The sequence below is a fragment of the Macrobrachium rosenbergii genome, chromosome 11, assembly GCF_040412425.1.
Source record: "Macrobrachium rosenbergii isolate ZJJX-2024 chromosome 11, ASM4041242v1, whole genome shotgun sequence".
NCBI classification, from domain to species: domain Eukaryota; kingdom Metazoa; phylum Arthropoda; class Malacostraca; order Decapoda; family Palaemonidae; genus Macrobrachium; species Macrobrachium rosenbergii.
This window is the reverse complement of record NC_089751.1, coordinates 19,702,232-19,722,298: the sequence shown is the minus strand read 5'-3', so window position 1 is coordinate 19,722,298 and position 20,067 is coordinate 19,702,232. Positions and strand designations below refer to the sequence as shown.

At 33.2% G+C, this 20,067-nt stretch overlaps 1 long non-coding RNA gene across 3 annotated transcripts in view; it reads right to left on the bottom strand.

The window, feature by feature from the left end:
• LOC136843218 (uncharacterized) overlaps nucleotides 1-20,067 on the bottom strand; it is a 674,464-nt gene that overhangs the window by 560,633 nt on the left and 93,764 nt on the right. The gene's annotated exons all lie outside the window — the stretch shown is intronic.

Sequence of the window (20,067 nt, the reverse complement as noted above, 5' to 3'; positions counted from 1 at the left end):
GTATAAATAAGTTCACTGAGTTAGACAGCAGTGCCAAAATCCTGAAGGTATATGATAATGTCAAAACCAAAAAAACTGGATACCCATTTCATCCAGTAATTAGCCAGATTCCTATGACAATATATCTACTGAGAGAGAGGTAGGCACAAATCCTGATGTTATTCATCCCTATCTGATACAGGATCACCTCCTCTGCCAAGTTTCTGCACCTTGTACGCATTGTTAAGCTACAGAACCACAAACAACTCCCTAGATGTCAAGTATCATTTCACAAACATTCCTGTTGACAGGATCAATGATTATACCAAGCTTCCCTCCTGTTAGCATCCCAAAGAGAACAGGACTCTCTCAAGCAAGTGTAACAAGGATGTAACTTACAGATACCCCTGAGGCACAGTGAATCAACAGACAGATAACACCGTGGTGGTCATTCCTTTTTGTGAATTTCTTTACAGGATATATCGAGGAGGAGGTCTTCAAACAACAGGCACACCAACAGTCTACTGTAGGCAAGTCAATAACACCCTCATAACCATCGACAATGAGGAAGCCCTTCAGCACCTGTTGGACACATTTTAGGTAAAGTTTGGTCCTCATTTAGCCATAGATAAAAACTCCTAAGACCAACATGCCTTTTTATTATTCTTCTAACACAAAAAAGCAATAACTTTAACACCTGGGTATGAGATGTGATAACGAATTCAGGCCCTATCACAATCACCTATTACCTGGATTTGAACATTGGCATTTCCACCTACCAAGCTCTCTCTCATTACAGCAACTGGGTTGCCTCCCACAAATAAGTACAACTAGCGGATAGTAGCTTTCCGACTAGCATTGTTGAGATAATCACAAGAAAAAATATTAATAAATGGTACTAAATTAAACCAATAAGGACAATGATAATGATGGAGAGCACTGACCATCTACAAATGCAACTAGATGAACAGGTCAACAAAGGTAATGATAAGATATTAAAAGAGATCACTAAAAGCACACACACATATATTGATCTAAATTATAATGATAATTATATAACAATATTTTGTTTTTTAGTTATATTAAATCAATATACACTGTACTATAACTGAATATATATATATATATATATATATATATATATATATATATATATATATATATATATATATATATATATATATATATATATATATAGATAGAGAGAGAGAGAGAGAGAGAGAGAGAGAGAGAGAGAGAGAGAGAACTATACTTGCTATAACGCGAACACCAGTCCAGCAATACCAAAGAGCTGTCCATTTAATATGAGCACTTATTTGAAATTACCCGTTCTCCTTTGCGGGAGCAAGAGTAACTTGATTTGCATATTTGAAGCTTAGTGCCTTGGTGGCTCTTGCATAATCCTCACTGCCCAAGAGAAATCAGTGGCATAAGCGGCTGAACAATAATTTTGACACTTTATAGAGCCAGCGCCAGTCGTCTGCAGACTTAGAGGGCCACAGGGAACACGAAATGGAAACTTGCTTGAAGGGCCAAAAGTGTTAATAGCATTCCACTTGCATCCTTGAACTCCAGAGCATACGGTTTTTTTTATATATTCGTATTATCCGATCAAAATGCTTGAAGTTTCAGCATTTACTTTATGAAGTTCGTTTCTAAAAAACATTCTTTATCAAATGTGTTCCAAATATAAATCGTGTTGTTCAGCAATATTTGTCAGAATTCCCAATGTATAATTGTTGTGCATTTTCTAAACAGAGCATATATCATGTCAACTAGTACGAATATATGAAAGCCACGAAAAAGCTAGTTTCATAAAGATGACTGATTTACATAGAGTACAATACGGGATTAGTCATTACTATCTTTTGCAATACTCGTCTCTTACTTTATTGCCTTCCTTGTAAGCTTTTATTCACCCTTCTTTTAGTCGGACAGTTACTTCCTATACCATACCGTCATTATTTGTATACAAGGCATGTTTTTTCTTTAAAAAATAGTTAATTTTTCTACCATAGCAAAAAGAATAAGACTTCTGCCAAGACTTAAATGGGATATTACCCTTCACATCTGTGGGGTACTTTTCGCAGAACAATCCTTTCACCAGGGAATAAAAGCTTTCGATCTTTCTAAAAGTGATTTATCTTCAGGAGATAGTAAATGCTTTTCGAATCCTGTCCAGCGCTTATTTTTGAAATAGTATGCATATATAGTTTTCACAAATCATTTGGTAAAGGGTAACAAAAAATCTACTTCTAAATCCTATTTTCACTATTTTATAATAAGGAATACTGCATGAGATTAATTTTGATATGTAGTTCAATGGATTCCAAGGTAACTTCACTCTACATCTGAGATGATTGGAAGGCAAGCAGATCAGAGAAGCTAAACCTTTTTCTTAACTATTATTATGGAAAGCCATTATCATGTTAAGGCTCGAATAACCAAAGATTGACACTCAAAAGTGTATGAGATACACAACTATTCTAATGCTTACACCCAGAAGGGTAATGAGATACAAATGAATGCCATTCTTATAAATGGCTTCACTGCAAGCACTCAGACAGAGCAAAAATACCTAGGTTTCAGTTCTGTTCCGCAAGCTCTACTAGAAACATCGCTTGATTTTACATGCCTACGATAGAAAAAGGAAAGGTATTATGGTGCGATATATTTCTATTTTCTATCTATCTATCTATATATATATATATATATATATATATATGTATATATATACTGTGTGTGTGTATATATATATATATATATATATATATATATATATATATATATATATATATATATATATATATATATATATATATATGAATGAAATTCTTATCACACCGTGATTTATATACAATCAAGAAGCTACAAATGTTGTTTAATATCCAATTCACGCTACTTTGGGAATATCCCCGATGGGGAATTATTGACCGTCGACTGGAGTTGTTGAAAAGTATCGTGTCGAGGGATCGGGACCTGGCGGTACTAATCCATTTATCACTTATAGAAATTCCCCTTCGGTGATAATTCCCCATCGGGGATATTCCCGAAGTAGCGTGAATTGGATATCAAACAACATTTCTAGCTTCATGACTATATATATATATATATATATATATATATATATATATATATATATATATATATATATATATATATATATATATATATATATATATATATATATATATATATATATATATATATAATCATCAAACAATCACGTTTGCTACAGAAATTAATTTCTGTCTCACATCATGATCGAACCCAAGTCTTTCAAATGAAAGACCAGTCCGATGCCAACTAGGCCACACAAGTTGGCAGCGGTCTGGTCTTTCATTTGAAGACCTAGGTTCGATCCTGATGTGAGTCAGATATATATATATATATATATATATATATATATATATATATATATATATATATATATATGTGTGTGTGTGTGTGTGTGTGTGTGTGTGTGTGTATACACGTGTAAATTTTTCACAAATATTGAGGCACAAATTTCGTTAAATATCTAATTCACTATACCTCGGGAATAACTTATACCCAAAAGGAGTTATTAGTGGTAAATGCTTCGTCACCAGTGGGATTCGATCTGTAGCTTGGTTTGGAAACAAAGACAATGCAGTGAGTAAGACCACTGAGCTGTAGAGAGGTGTAAGTTGTTACTGACTCTTGGAATGTAGTTTCACTGCATAGTAAATCTTTTTGTACTTTTGATCAGTTTGAATAAAATCAACAAATATCTGCTCAATACTTTGATCAGGGTTTGCTACGATTGTTGAAAGATTGAAAATAAATTATTTAGGAACAAATTCCTTTTCATTATCCAAATAATCAATCTTTCCTGTAATAACAAAACTCTCTCTTTTTATTAATGATCTCGGAGATATTCAATATAAAATTATCTTCTCAGAAATTATCCATTTACTGTTACACTTTTGCATAAAAGTTTTCGAATAAACACACACAAAAGATTTTAGCGCTCATCACGTCTTTCCGTTTCACAACATGCTGGTGCTTTTACTACCTTTCGGAATGTTGAGAGGAAGGGGTTGTAGGACTTTAATTCAGTTTTAGCTTCTTATTTTTATTCACGGGTGAACCTTTCCCACTAAGGTTACAACAAAAGTCCATCAATGTTTTAGTTACCCGCTGAACTGTGCCTGCCAGGTGAGGAAAAAATAACATTTTTATTTTATGTTCATTTAAGAATACTTCTTTCGAATTTAATTTCTAATTTGACCATTGTAATGAGAACTGTCCATGGCGACTTCCTTGGAAATAAGTACTTTATTTCTGCGAAGAAAAAAAATTATTGAAAATTTAATTGATATGTCACCAAATACAGTCAAGTCAGACATTTGAGTCCATTTATCGCATCGTATAGTTGCTACACCAAATAAAACCAGGAAACTTTCATATCACATGGTTGATAAACGAGCCTTGACCGAAAACTGTACAAGCATTTGATATATATTTTTTAAATTCTTCTTCATCCTAAATCTTTATATGCTTCATAACTGAATATTCATATTCATTCTCAGTTACAGGGGACATCTAGGAACATATGTAAGTAAAAATTTTGTAAGAATTCATTGGCTGTTTTCATATATCTTACGTTACGGCAATACAAAAACAAATGCTGGTTTTGACTAATCTTTCTAGAGTAATATTTGTCGTTAAAAAGATTAGCAAAAGCAATCAAACGCTGGATACCTCCTTCTGAGTTCCAGGAAAATGCCAAATCTTACATTCACAGTTATTAGCAAGGTCATAGTCAATTATTGCAATGTCACGAGAAATCAAATGAAATCCTTTGATACTCACTACCATGCGCATGGGTGACGATCGTTTTGGAATTCCTGTGTAGGATATTTGAAACGGAAATGGAATACTGATGCACTGGGTAAAATGGGGTGAGAGAAAGAGAAAGATATGAAGGGACATTTGAGATATTATTTATATGTAATTTATTCCATAAATTTCAGCAGTTTCATTAGGATTTTAAACCTCTAGAAGAATGGCAATAACAGTTAAAACGTTAGATAATTAATGAAAAGGAATTTATGCATAACATTAATAGCATTCTGGAATAGGATATGCCTGCACAATGAACTAATTAAATTCGGAAAACGATATAAGAGAGCCGAGGCAGGTGCAAAAACGTGAAGATGAATAATTGGATAAAGTTATTAACATTTTCTTCGTGCCAACAGGTCATTTCTACAGGTGTTTTACGTGCTGTTATGACTCAGTAGTTGAAGCTTTTTTTCTGCTCTTTCTTATGTTGGACAAGAAGAACATGGCTTGAGCATTATTTGCCCAGGCTAAGGAGTTTAGTCTGATCCATTTGATATTTAAAGAAGTATAGTCCTTCTATTCTTGTAGGAGTATAAAAAAAAATGGTGTTTCAGTATTTACTGCACATCTCCAAAACCCCTGATCAGTTTTTTTGTAATGGTTACGTAATGGACGGGAATTAGAAATATATGATTTTTAGTGCATAAGAGTACAAAATAATTTTTTCTAACGATTCACTTCTCGGTTTTGTTAATTTTTGTAATTTTCATTATGATCTTTCATATTATTAGGCATTTATATCAGACAATCTTATTGCTCTTATTTCACAATAAGAGACCATTACTTCATTGTCACGAAAGGAACATTGAGAGAAAAAAAATAACAGCTATATTTTACCCTACGGTCAGATATGAATTACGCTATTACTGAACATCTAAAAACAGAAAAAAATCTAATATAGACTTTACTCCACATTTCTTACTTATATCTTTATTCGGAAGAATCTTATGCGTTTGTTCTTTATATCATTGATACTATACAAATATATGAATAGGATTCTATAAGACTAATTACTTGCAACTGAGTGTATTTATCTGTGAAGTTGTATTCATATATAAAATTTAAACGACGTGTATTTGCTGTTTTAAGTTTGAAATTTCATACAATAATTACATTGAGAGATATTCATGAAGGTCTAATATTATGTTGGTTTCATCCACTGAGACATTGCCACAGTAGACGAGGTTATTAACATAATTTTAAAGGTCCTCAGAGCCATACTGTGCGTATGTATACAAGAAGACGCGTTCCTATCACACAATCTCAAACTAGTGCATTTGTGAGCCTTCATCTGTCTCCACAGTTTTCCGAGATAAATGTGCTGTGCCAGCCAGCTACGCCGCAGACGGTCACTCTTTGTTCTTCCCATCCCAACACACACATTGCCCATTCACCATTGTCAAGTCCATACAGAAATATCCATCTGACTTTTACACAAATCAGTTATCAAGCAAGTCTTCTTTTCTATACATATCCACATTCATTTAAAATTAAGTTGCATTACCTTATTTTTTTTCTAAACTTGTTGCAATAAGCACAGGGTGCGGGGATGCAACCTATTCCCCCTATACTCCTAAATAGGGGATGGTATAAATTCTATAATTTTCCAGTCATACCACATCAGCTAAATTTCTAATATCATTGGCCTAATATTTAGAGGATGAAATACCATTCTAGGAGAATATCCTCGCCTCTAAGGGCTCCACAAACGTTCACTAGTCACCCTCCTTCTCTAGTACTTACTAGGGCAGCAAGGAACAGGTCGTACCATTTCCTACCACCTTTCCCAACCCTTTGCTAGGAGCTACTCTGCCGTTTAATACAGTGAGTTGGAATCATCAACAACCGTCTCTTGTTTAAATATATATGTATATAATACACACACACACACACACACACACACATATATATATATATATATATATATATATATATATATATATATATATATATATATATATATATATATATATATATATATATAAATGACGAAGAGACCTTTCATGGGGTATGGTGACGCGTGCATATGTGGGTGGACCCCTAAATTGTGTTTTAGGTTTCTGCATTTCGCCTGCTATGCCATTACCTGTTATATTATTTCTATTCATTGGCCCTTTCCTTTACCGTCACGCTTCCGAACTGAATTAATAATTTCCTGTTCTCTTTATTATCTTCATTTTATATTTTTTCGAGTTTGCTACGTTTTAAAATGGTAGAGATGTAACCAGAGACCATTATCAACCAAAGCTATAATTCCTGTACAAACCTGGTGGATTTTGCTGCCCGTCGCTACTCCTTTCAAAGGAATTATTCAAATCGAGCACCAGCCAGTCCTAGTTCCAATGCATATTAGGTTTCCCATTCAAAGACTACCGTGTTACTTTTAGATTCAAAATGAATTGGATTTAACAGCACTGGCGCTGCATTAAAGAATCAGCATCACAGATTTATTGCTATAAAAGCGCTGTTTTCCTTGCAAATGGAGATAATATAAATTCCTTTGTGCTAACGCGTTTTGTGGGAGCGGAATCGCTTCCGAATAAATGAAAAGTTTCATAACATTCCAATTTTATTGTTCTCTCTCTCTCTCTCTCTCTCTCTCTCTCTCTCTCTCTCTCTCTCTCTTCCATTTGTATTCGTGATATGTGCGTATTTTTTAATATTTATGAAGTTACGATGTTAAACAAAAAACAAATCCATATATATGCTTGTCCGATATCTTGCAAGTGAAAAATACAATGTTAGTTATTAAATGGATGCATACACACATACACGCATTTTGGATAATAATGAGCACACTGCACGGATTTTTTCCGAACCTGACAAAACGATATTGTATTGCTCAATGTAAATTTATAAATTCTGATGTAAAAATGATTAATTTAGTATCATGTTTTTAAAATAAAAAGTAACAAAGAAATTGTGGTCGATAGAAGAATCCGTTCTCTCTCTCTCTCTGAAATATCTATTCTATGAATCCACAAATGCCTTCGCAAATTAGTTCATATGTCAAACATGAAAATATCGTTTTCGTTGTATGATGGACATACAGTGGTCTCCTTGAATTTAGTTAGATTTAATAGGTATAAAATAATAAACAAAGGTCTCTAAGAGGCTTTCTTCCTTTCATTATATCATCTTCATAAGTCCCTTGAAAAAAATATATTACTTGAAACGCCATTTCCCTAGGTCAAAGTTTGAATTTCAGCCTGCCACTCACCCACTCGACTCACAGGAAAAGTTAAGTATACCCAGAGCAAAAGGGTACCGGCCATTAACTGAGAGCCAAAGGCGAAAAAAAAGGAAAGGGGGAAGGGGAGGGAAGAGGAACGCACCTCCCTGCTCTACAGTCCAGCGTTTAGCATTCACATCTCGGCAAGACATGTCCCCAGCGTCACTCGATGGTACAGGACTGACTTTAACTTTGATTATAAGCGTTGACCGAATGAATGGGGTACAATTATTCTTCTAAATTTTTCCCCTATTTTCACCTTATAATATTACATATTTCGATTCATTTATTCCTATATAAGTGGTTTACTCTGGGTCCCAGACATGGAAACACACACACGAACAGAGACAAACTGTCATGCTTATGTGTGTGTGTGTATATATATATATATATATATATATATATATATATATATATATATATATATATATATATATATATATATATATATATATATATATATATATATATATATATATATATATATATATATATACATACACACACACACACACACACACACAGACTTACACACACACATACACATATATGTGTGTGTGTGTGTATTGACTAACTGGTACATTCAAAAGACACTTTTTATCAAGATTTTAATAAAGCGTCTCTGCGTAAATTTAAAAGCTAACGAGAGGGTCAATGCTGTTCTGGAAATATATACCCCCCACTGGCTCGTACTTTTCATTGAAAAATTGATGGCTTTCTTTTTTGTCTTACAGTAAATTTGGTCGTTACCCTGAGGTCCAGAAATTGGGAGGCATTTTTTGACCCGTTTCAAAGAATATTACATTGTTCATGAACTTTCTTTTTGAGCATTTCATTACAAATTAATTCCTTTCTCACGCAGATGGAATACTAATTGTAAACTTTAGGTCTATAATATAAAGTTGTCTGAAATCAGAGGTGACGATAAACTTAGTATTTGAAAACTTCTTGTGAGCCCTGAATTTTATGGTTCCATTCAAGGCTATCATGTCAGAAGTATACTCATTTTTATTTATACGTGCTTTCAAAATATTCTTTCATTCTTAAAACTTATACCTCTTAGTGGATGTAAATTACAATGGAAGGTTTAAATCATTGACTTTTCTACATGTACTACTAATATTGGGGTAGGATTCCGTAAAAGGAAAAAAGAAAGAAAGTTTTCCGTAAAATAGTAAAAACAAACAACTTACTGAATAGTAATTTCCGAAAGTGATGACTGATTGATTTACTGTAGAAGCAAAGCAGTAATGCAAAACTGACAGTAGGTTATATTTCGTTAACGAAAGTAATTTCTTATCTTGAAAATCAGTTCTTTACTTTTTGTGATCTTTGATGCATCATTGGTTTGAAATTGTCGTCCCCTTGGTTCCAATAACTAAAAATTTGTATATGGCAAAGCATGTAGGTTCCATTTCCAAGCGAGGAGTTCTATTTATAGAAGTGAATGTTAAAATAGCCGACAGTAGACAACACACGTACACGAGGCACTCAAAATCCATCACTTAATGATTTGCACTTTATTTATTTTGTTACCTTATTCATTTACTGATATTTATCCTACCTTATCAATTTTTACCTTGGTGGTGTTATTCAATGTGTGGTCTTTTTTTAATTATCCTTATCTTTATATTCTCCCAATTATTGTATAAAAAATATTATGTGTTTTCGAGTTTAAGTTATTTTCCTTTTCAGGGGCATATGCTGGAGTAGAGGACAATTTTTCAATAGCATTGCGGAAAGTGTTTCAAGGATATTCCTGTTTAAGTTAGTCATGGTCATACGAAGGCGTTCGAACGCCGTCATCCACACCTCGCTAATTACTGACCTGTAAAACTAAATTTTTCGACGTACGCAAAATGATGGGATTTTGTTCTTGTTTGTTCCCTTTACAGCCTCTGCCATGCACTAGCGGAATTAGACCTCTTTCTATGAAGCAAGGGCAAACTTTACCAAAGATGGTTTAGTATTTTTTTTTTTTTTTTTTTTAGTTTCAGAGGTGAAACCTAGTGAAATTAAAGCTAAGATCGCCTGAAGTAAAATACTAACATTTTTTCCCCTTAGTATATCAGTGATTTGCACTTTTGAAAACCTAAAGCATAGTCTGTTTCCATAGAGAAAAAACCTTTGATAATCTGGGGAAAATTTCCTACGGTTGCACAAACAAAACTTCATGTATTTTCTTAAACCGGTTTTAAAATAACCATTTCGGGCATTGTTCGTTTAGCTGTTTACACACACACACACACACACACACACACACACACACACACATATATATATATATATATATATATATATATATATATATATATATATATATATATATATATATATATATATATATATATACACACATATATATATATATATTTATATATATATAACATACATATATATATATATATGTATATATATTATATATATATCTATATATATATATATATATATATATATATATATATATATATATATATATATATATATATATATATATATATATATATATATATATATATATATATATATTGAACAAGCACAAAATTTTGTATATAAACATGGCTGTTAATATAGACATAAAAGTTTGCTTAAACTTTTCTTTTTATAATCTGGTTTTGCAAGCATGGATTATACTCTCCTCGTATAATCAGAATGACTTACCAAGACTGCGAACAACAATGCCTTCGTTTTCGTAAAATTTCTTGGGTGTTATAAAACATGCTTCCCTGAAAATTGGAAACTGATTAATAAAAAAAACTACGTGTTTAGTTCAGCCATGTCGCATTGTTGTGTCTAATGGAAACAAAATTTTCTTCATAGTTTTCTCCTCCTCTCTTGTCATTACACATCCCACTTGTGTCTGAGACAGTAACATCTCTTCTGCATCTTATTTTTGACGTTCTATGTTTTGTTACAATATTAGACGAATTTATTTCATTAAATATCGTGCTTTCGGGTTTTGTTTTATTCCTCCCGATTTTTTTTTTTTTTTTTTTTTACTTTTCCTGTACCACTGACTTCAAACGACATGTTGATATTTCGGACGATAAGTCAAAAGATACTCATCAAAATCTAATCTAATATTCCGTGGAACTAACTTTCACTGAAAGGGAATTACATTAGATAAGCGGATTCGAGCTTATTCCCTTTGGGGATGGAAAATGACGTTATGTACCCAATGCACCCTCCTCTCTTCACATCTGGGTTATGTGGGTTGATATTGAGTGTAGAGATCCTCTCTCTTTTTTTCCTACTTACTTGGTGGGGATATTTCTTTTCCAACATTCGGCTAGTTCGTTTGTGCTAACACTCTAGCATATATACATTGTAAATTCCCACCACTACGTATAAGTCCTCTGTAGAGATGTCTTAGAAATCTAAAAATGAAAGCAGTCAGGATTTATAAACAGTTATTTATTTTTCCTGTGACACACACACACACACGCACACACATATTTGTGTGTTTCTGCCAGTCTGTGTATGAACGTTTGTTTTTGAGCGACATAAAAAGTATATTTTAAAGACACCATTTGGCAAACGTTGAAAATGAAATACGAGTTTTAGAGTTTTTCTTTCAGAGTTCTCACTGTTAACACAATAAAAAAAATTAAAAGGTAATTGCGAAGAAATTATTAGATGGATTTCGTACATTTTCATGTAGACATTATCAACAAGAGCAAATCGTTTGTCAACCTAGGCATTCCACGTGGATTTTCGCTTTGTGTTTGTGTTTGTCAACGCTAACATGTTACTATTTTCCCCTGTTCGTTAGTAAGGCGTTTCCTAATCCGTGAACCTTGCATGTAAAGCCATTTTACGAAATCCCTTGTAACTTTGCAAGAAAAAATTACTACAAATATCTTTTTTCTTCTACACCCACAAAATAGACTGGTTTTCTTAATCAAGCCAAAATCTCTTATTTCACAGACAATTCAGAGATTAATGATTTTATATTCGTTCTAGTCCCTTTTCTTCACCGTTACTGTCTACTTATCAACTATTTAAAACAAACCTTCGGTGAATGTATACCCTCTAACACTCATTCTCTCTTTGTCCAAATATTTCAATTGCACATGGATTTAACACTAAAATATACATTCAGAGAGAGAGAGAGAGAGAGAGAGAGAGAGAGAGAGAGAGAGAGAGAGAGAGAGAGAAGGGTGTGTGGGCATGCAACAAAATGAATAAAAGTGAACGTTGTAAAGGAAAAAATGGCGAGGGCTTAGGGAAGGGTCATCAATTAGGCGACTGCCTCTTAGGTAAAAAAGCATGTGCCTCCTGACCGAGGTTAAGCGGATTTACCTCCACGTCAAGGACTCTGTCCTAACGGGTAAACAGGGAAGATGTATTCAGGGATTATGGGGCTTTATTCTGGCGCCAATTGTTTACTCTAAAGTATTGGAATATTTTGAGGAAAGATTGAACAACAGTAGTTGTAGTCAATAATGAAATACTAATTGAAACTAGTAATTTTTAGAAAGTTCGTGAATCTTGCATTTACAATATATTTACATATTGCATATATAACTTAGATTCGTTATTGTTTGTTAATGTTCGTATTTACACCGGTGTCCTTCATGAATTAGAATATTTAGCAATAACCTAGGTGTTGTGACGCCAGTTTTAATAGACATAATCAGTCACATACCATCTAAAAAAAAAACAAAACTTTACAATCTGTCTTTCGTCCATACCTAAATCTTAGCGCTGGCCGAAGGGTAATGTAGGGAAATTCCATTTCGATATAAAGCTAAAATTTCTGGCTTTTTCTAAATTGTTGACTGTAAATAGGATGAAGCAGTTAAGCGGTCTCAAGGTTCTAGTCATTAATGAAGAACTGAATCAAATGGTTATTTTTTAAATTACTTAAGTTTCATTCTGAATCTTGGTGCTGCTCAAAGGGTAATATAGAAGAATTACATTTAAGTATGAAGTGGATAGTTATGGACGAAAGACAGATTGTAATTTTTTTTTTTTTTTTGAGATGGTATGTGATTGATTATGTCTGTTAAAACTGGCGTCACAACACCTAGGTTACTGACTCCGTCTAGAGGTGGTATGGGACTTTGTTCTCTAAGGCCAAAGTATCATGTAAGAATGTCTGAAAATATATTCGAAGCGCTTTAACGATTTTCCATTAACTTACGTGAATTTGAAAGTGCGTGCATTTTAACATAGGAACACGACAGCAAATTCCGATGACTGGTTATAAAAAACACCACTGGTAACTTTACCCTTTCTCTCATTCTTCCTCTTTCTCTCTCCCCCATCAGATAAACTGACCAAATAGTTACTTCAGCGGGTAAGCTGGAATAACAATAGTAACAATTCATGATGATAAAACTTTTTAAAAGTAGCGTGTCGTAGATTTATTAGTAAGATTTACAATAAATACCCAGGAAAAAAAATTGAAGCTTATAAAATATTTTACCAACAAATCTCTCATATTTTATTTTTTAAAGTTCTTTTTATACCGCACATTTTCAACGTTATTATTCACCCAGCGTTTAATAATAATAATAATAATAATAATAATAATAATAATAATAATAATAATAATAATAATAATAATAATAATAATAATAATAATAATAATAAAAGACCTTTCCCTGTTGAATTTTCGCTCAAGCCATGAAGGAAAATTTATCAGCAGAAAAATCCACTTCCTGGTAAAATTTATGACAGGTAACGTCACCTTGATATCATAAGCAATCCATCATGGTTTTCTCTTGCCGGAATATGGAATAAAGTAATGAAGTATACCTATATTTTTTTTGAGTCAAACCAACGACGAAGAAGGAATAACTGCCACCACCCATGTTTCCGATATGCATATGCATATATATATATATATATATATATATATATATATATATATATATATATATATATATATATAGATATATATATATATATATATATATATATATATATATATATATATATATATATATATATATATATATATATATATATATATATATATATATATGTGTGTGTGTGTGTGTGTGTGTGTGTGTATACAAGTCGGAAGGCCTTGCAGTACTCCATTGTATCACTTTCCTTCGTGCATTGCCTTTATTTATATATTCATCACCTTCCATATTTTCGTGATTCAGTTACACACACACACACACACACATATATATATATATATATATATATATATATATATATATATATATATATATATATATATATATATATATATATATATATATATATATATATATATATATATAGGTGGTAACTTATTACGCGCACCTGTTAGAAATGAAATACGTCGGGTATTTAAACGCTATACTCTAATTATACAAGAGAGCCGATTCTTGAAGTCACCTACAAGTAGCCTATATGCATTTTCGTACCTGCGCATATATAGTCCTTTTTTAAAAGCATTGTAGATATGTGTTAAACTGCAACACCGGTTTGCTTATGCTTTTCATAGTCCGGGTTTTTGTTTTTGTAACTGTATTCTTATTGCCTTATTGTATGATTATGTGAATGTAAAGAGCTTTTATTTCTTTTTTTTTTTTTATAACGTTCGTGATACATATAGTTTCAATTGTTATTTTCATTAAAGCAATATACTATCCGGTTTTAAATTATGAATATCTAGAACTAGCAAACAGATATCTAAAACAAAGGACATTAGAATTTTATTAAGTAAATCACAGTACAACAAAACATCTCCTGTGAAAATAAAATTCCAAGTGTACACTCGGCAAGAAAAGTGAGGATACAGTTTTTTTAAATCTTCGGACATATATTGCTAAATAATGAGACATCTGGCAACTTTAGAAAGGGGAGGAGCTTCAGTCTTATTGTGTTTGTTTTTTGCTTGACCTCCTATAACTTTCAGTCATATTCTACGGTTCTGAAATCATTGATACTTAAATGCAGTAATAAGCTTTACAGTATTCGTTCAAGTTGTAATTTGCAGCGATAGTTCAGAGCAAAATAAACATTTTTCCACATAACCTACGAAGTAACCTTGCACATATGAATTTATGACACCACAATGAACGGAATGCTTGCATAATCGGAAACGCGATCTTCCATAATGAAATCAAGAGTTAAATTTGACCTATGTCCAACGAAAAACTTGGGGAACAATAAAGGAACGAATGCAATGTTGTGAGAGAGAGAGGAGAGAGAGAGAGAGAGAGAGAGAGAGAGAGAGAGAGAGAGAGAGAGAGAGAGAGTTGCTGTTGTGTAAGCCTAGGCCTATATGTAGAGCTACTCATTTCATTATTTTTTTTTTTTTAGAGATTGAGCGATACTATATTTGTATAGTATGTTTTAGCAAGAGAGAGAGAGAGAGAGAGAGAGAGAGAGAGAGAGAGAGAGAGAGAGAGAGAGAGAGAGAGAGAGAGTTGCTGTTGTGTAAGCATAGGCTTACGTGTAGAGCTACTCATTTCATTATTTTTTTCTTTTAGAGATTGAGCGATACTATATTTGTACAGTATGTTTTTTAGCAATGAGAGAGAGAGAGAGAGAGAGAGAGAGAAAGAGAGAGAGAGAGAGAGAGAGAGAGAGAGACTATGGCAACGTTAAAAACATCCAGTTACTTGTGTTTTCCGCCGAAGTTATCGCGGTACTCCGCACATCATAGAGAACGCTCTTGCGGATTTAAATAGATTGGGTCAACCTGCCCTAGCTGTCACAACATTTACTGCCATTAATTCCAGCTGACTTTTAACACCGTGAAATACAAATATGAATCTGTAAAAATTCAAGAAATTATCATTACCTCGTATGATGATGCAATAATAAGCCTGTTCATAACGGAAAACGAGTAAATATTGCCGTTCTGATAAGCAGTACTACACCGAGATATCCACACACTATCTTTTGGATCTCTATGAACGAAGTCATCTGAGAAATTCTGATTACTTCGGACATGCATTGTGTTTTTAAGTATCTGAACGTTTTTGTTTTGCAGATTTAACATATATGATATAATTTGCATTGTATTTTCATATTCTAGAGTAAATTTACCGAGATTGTGTATTTTCTGTAAGAAAAAAATTAAAATTCGATGAACGAAATCTAAAGAAAACTGTATCTTCACTTTTCTTGCCGAGTGTACATTCATCACCGAATCATACCAAGAGGAATTTGCAACTTCTGGCCAATATGCACCACATTGATTGAGTAATTGTGGGTTATCTGGCGTCACAACTACCAGGGTAAAGTTGGCCCTGAGCCAGTCGGTGGATTTAGAAGGCAACAAGACTGTCACTGCAAGTTTCTGGTGAATTTTCCTTCTTCGATGACTTCAGCGTTTGCTTTAAGGGGATGTATAATTATATTGAGTGAGCAGGTACGAGGTAAATAATTTGCTAATTTTGAGTTGCCACTAAATAAATTACTGACATTTTCATGGATTATTTATGAAGACCATAGATTTTAATTATCTTAACATAATCAAAATGAGGTAAATATCTTTTTTTGCTATTCGATTCAATGGGCCTGTTTATTACATGGGTTCTCTACGCAAGAAAATACGACGGTAATAATATTAAGAGAAACAGTAACTGCCGATGCCAGAATAAGGCATATTAACCTGAAGCTAAATATTCTAATTCATGAAGGACATGGGTGTAAATACGAACATTAACAAACAATAACGAATCTAATGTTAATATGCAAATATATTGTAAATGCAAGATTCATGAACTTTCTAAAACTTGGTAAAAAATATACTCACAGGAACTCGTATATTTGATTCTTTCCTCAAAAAACAAAACAGCGAAGCTACCATATTCAAGAAAATAGCAAAACCTTTAGATAACCAAAGTATCAAAGAAAACATCTATTTGACAAAGTTGTTAAATAATCGTAACTATCTCTGAAGTAAAAATTCATTATTTTACTTCGTCGAAAACCATAATAAAATGGAAAAATAAATTAACTCCTTTGTAGAATAGTGTTTAAACACTAAGGTTTAGGAACATACTACTTTTTTTTATTTATAATTCAATTTAAGTTCATTAGGGCATATATTCACGATAAATGTAGAAACAGCCAAGATATACGCCCTATAGTTCCTAACGCATATTATTCGGGAAAGTAGGTAATGTAAGTTAATATCACCTAGGTAATATAAGTTTAGAACAACATCACGCAAGACTTGAATAATAGGATATCGCATGTGTCCATAACTAGGATTTTGAATCTTTCCTTTGTGGCGGTATGGTGGTTGCTGGAGAGACAAATGAGAAATAGGTGAATTATTTAAGTAAGATGAAAAAAAAAAAATAATCTATTCACTTGTAAAAATCTTTCATGGCGTTGACCTAATTTTGGTTTCTTCGTGTTATGAACAACATGTTAGTGAATAGACAAGGAATATTGACAAGCAATGTTAAAGTGGAAAAGATGATGAATCTGAGGAAGGAGCGTAGGAGAAAAGGCCGGAAAGCAATCACCACTTCCTTTGGAGCTAGGTCCAATTATGTCTGAGATTTGGGTGATCGGGGGAAAGGAAACGCGATGAGAGAGAGAGAGAGAGAGAGAGAGAGAGAGAGAGAGAGAGAGAGAGAGAGAGGTAACCTGAAGGAAATGATTAATTTATTGAGTAACCTAAATAAGTATGCTCAGGGACAACATAAACGAATAACATGGGATAGCATGGAAGTGGAATGAATTATAATAAATATTGGCATCTCATCCAACACACCTTCATTCGTACAAGATCACTTACACTTTCCACCTTACATTTACAACCTTATATATAGAATCTTTAAAAAACGCGTAAAAAGCCGAATATATATCTGAAATAGTGTGAAATCTAAATTCTTACCAATTTAAAACTCCATCTGTCCTATGTACATCTTAGAGCACGCTAGATCGAAGTTAAATGAATGTTACTTCTCCTCAGATGAAATAGGGTAGCTTCCCATCTCCTTGACGTAAAACTCAATAGCCAAAAGGAGCTGAACTGGAAATTTACATCATTTTCTATTGCTACCAAACAGATAATCCTATGAGTTTGGCCAAGCCTTCTTGAACTTCATCGTAATAATGGAGTCTGTTTCTAAATGACCAACCCAATAGGGTGGTAATGTCGTTAGTGCACACTGTAGGCATTACCTAAGGTTCTTTGTACAGTGCCTTCGGCCCCTAGCTGCAACCCCTTACGTTCCTTTTACTATACCTCCTTTCATATTCTCTTTCTCCCATCTTATTTTCCACCCTCTCCTAACAACTGGTTCATAGTGCAACTGCCAGGTTTTCCTCCTGTTATACTTTTCAAACCTTTTACTGTCAATTCCCATTTCAGCGCTGAATGACCCCATAGGTCCCAGTGCTTGGCCTTTGGCCTAAATTGTATATTCAATTCAATTCAATTCTAAATGACCAAGAAGTCATTCTTTATAGACCAGTTGATGCTAGACTCTTTGATAAGCTACTTTATCCATCTTTAGACTGCCTCTCAAAATTGTGTGAGCTACCACTACTCCTCAGACCTAAACTCCAAACAGTAAAAATAATCTGTTCAAAAACCTATGCAAGTGGATTCTCAGCAGTAAACCTCCATATAAATTCCAGCACACTCAAAGGAATTACTACTTATCAAAATTTCTTGTCAATATACTGCAGTAAGACGATGCTGTACTGCACAAAGAACATCTCCAATTTAAATCTGTGAAGACATCTCCAAAAACCATGTCGCATTAGAAATCTGGCTATTGGTTCACGCAAGCTCTGCACCCTCATTTGTCGAGGCAAATGAAAAATTATTTTTTTTCATACAGAATCTCTCTCTTTTTCGAAATCAGATATTTGCAGTACTTAATTTCCGGTGGTTACTATGGAGGAATCAGTGAATATTCTGGCAAGAGTTTTATAATATTTGTTACATTTATATTTTGAAAATATGTTTGCCCTACAAGGAAAGTGTCATGGCATTTAGCAACGTTGTCATTAAAGTGGAAAAAGTCTCTTACTCCTTACCTAACAACTACAGACCCTTTGCTCTATGAAGCTCATACAGTTACGAGCAAGGATAGTCGAAAACTTAGACTTCAGAGAAATCTTTCCAGCATGAACGGCATATTCTCGATAAAGAAAGACCGAAAAACCTGTTACTATCAGAAATCCGAATTCATTACTGAGATTCAAGGTTTTACTTGTATATCGTGACACTGGGCGATGAGCTCTGTGGTGTTCAGAAAATTGCTGTTCCATTACTTACAGAGCAATTAAGGTGTCAGGAAGCTTTTAAAACCCATCCACTTACGTACCAAGAATGTTAGCGTAGAGCCTCAGAAAAATATCACAACAAGCTCTACAAACATAGTCTCACTAAAAGACAGTCATGACTCTTTGTGGCCATCTGCATTCCATCAGTAAAAGATTGCATTCATTGCTATTGTTCCATATTGTGACATATGGTAATGATCTCTGCATTATGTAAAAATAAAAAAATCTGTCCTCACAGAACGGTAAAATATTCAGGCCTGTCGATGAAGCAGCTCATTTTTATGTAACGTAATTTTTTGTCCATTTTCTGCTATATATCACAAGATTTTTAATCTCATTTACCGACTGAGAGGTGGGAATATTTATAAGAGCGTTGGAAGGAATGGATGTGGTTGGAAACAAAAAGTTTGGTTTTTATACGAGAAAAAAATGTTTACCAGGTTGTCTTTTCAGCTAAACACTTCATATTTTCACTGTAATTTTATGGAAGCCAGTGAATTTCCTTTTATAAAATATTTTTTATTTCTTTCACTACGAAACGTTATTTTTATAGCTCATTGTTGAACATTTGCAAGATTCTTCAATGAATGAGCGTAAGATAATAAAAAAAATTCTTATTTGTCAATGCAATAAAAACAAAATTAATCCAGGATCGAGGGTGCAAACTTATGAGTGATTTTGAAACTTAATGTTTATTGAATGGATCTCATTGAATAAGCTCTCCACTGTGCAAATACAATATGAATTGTTTTAAATGAAGACTTCATTAGCTTAAT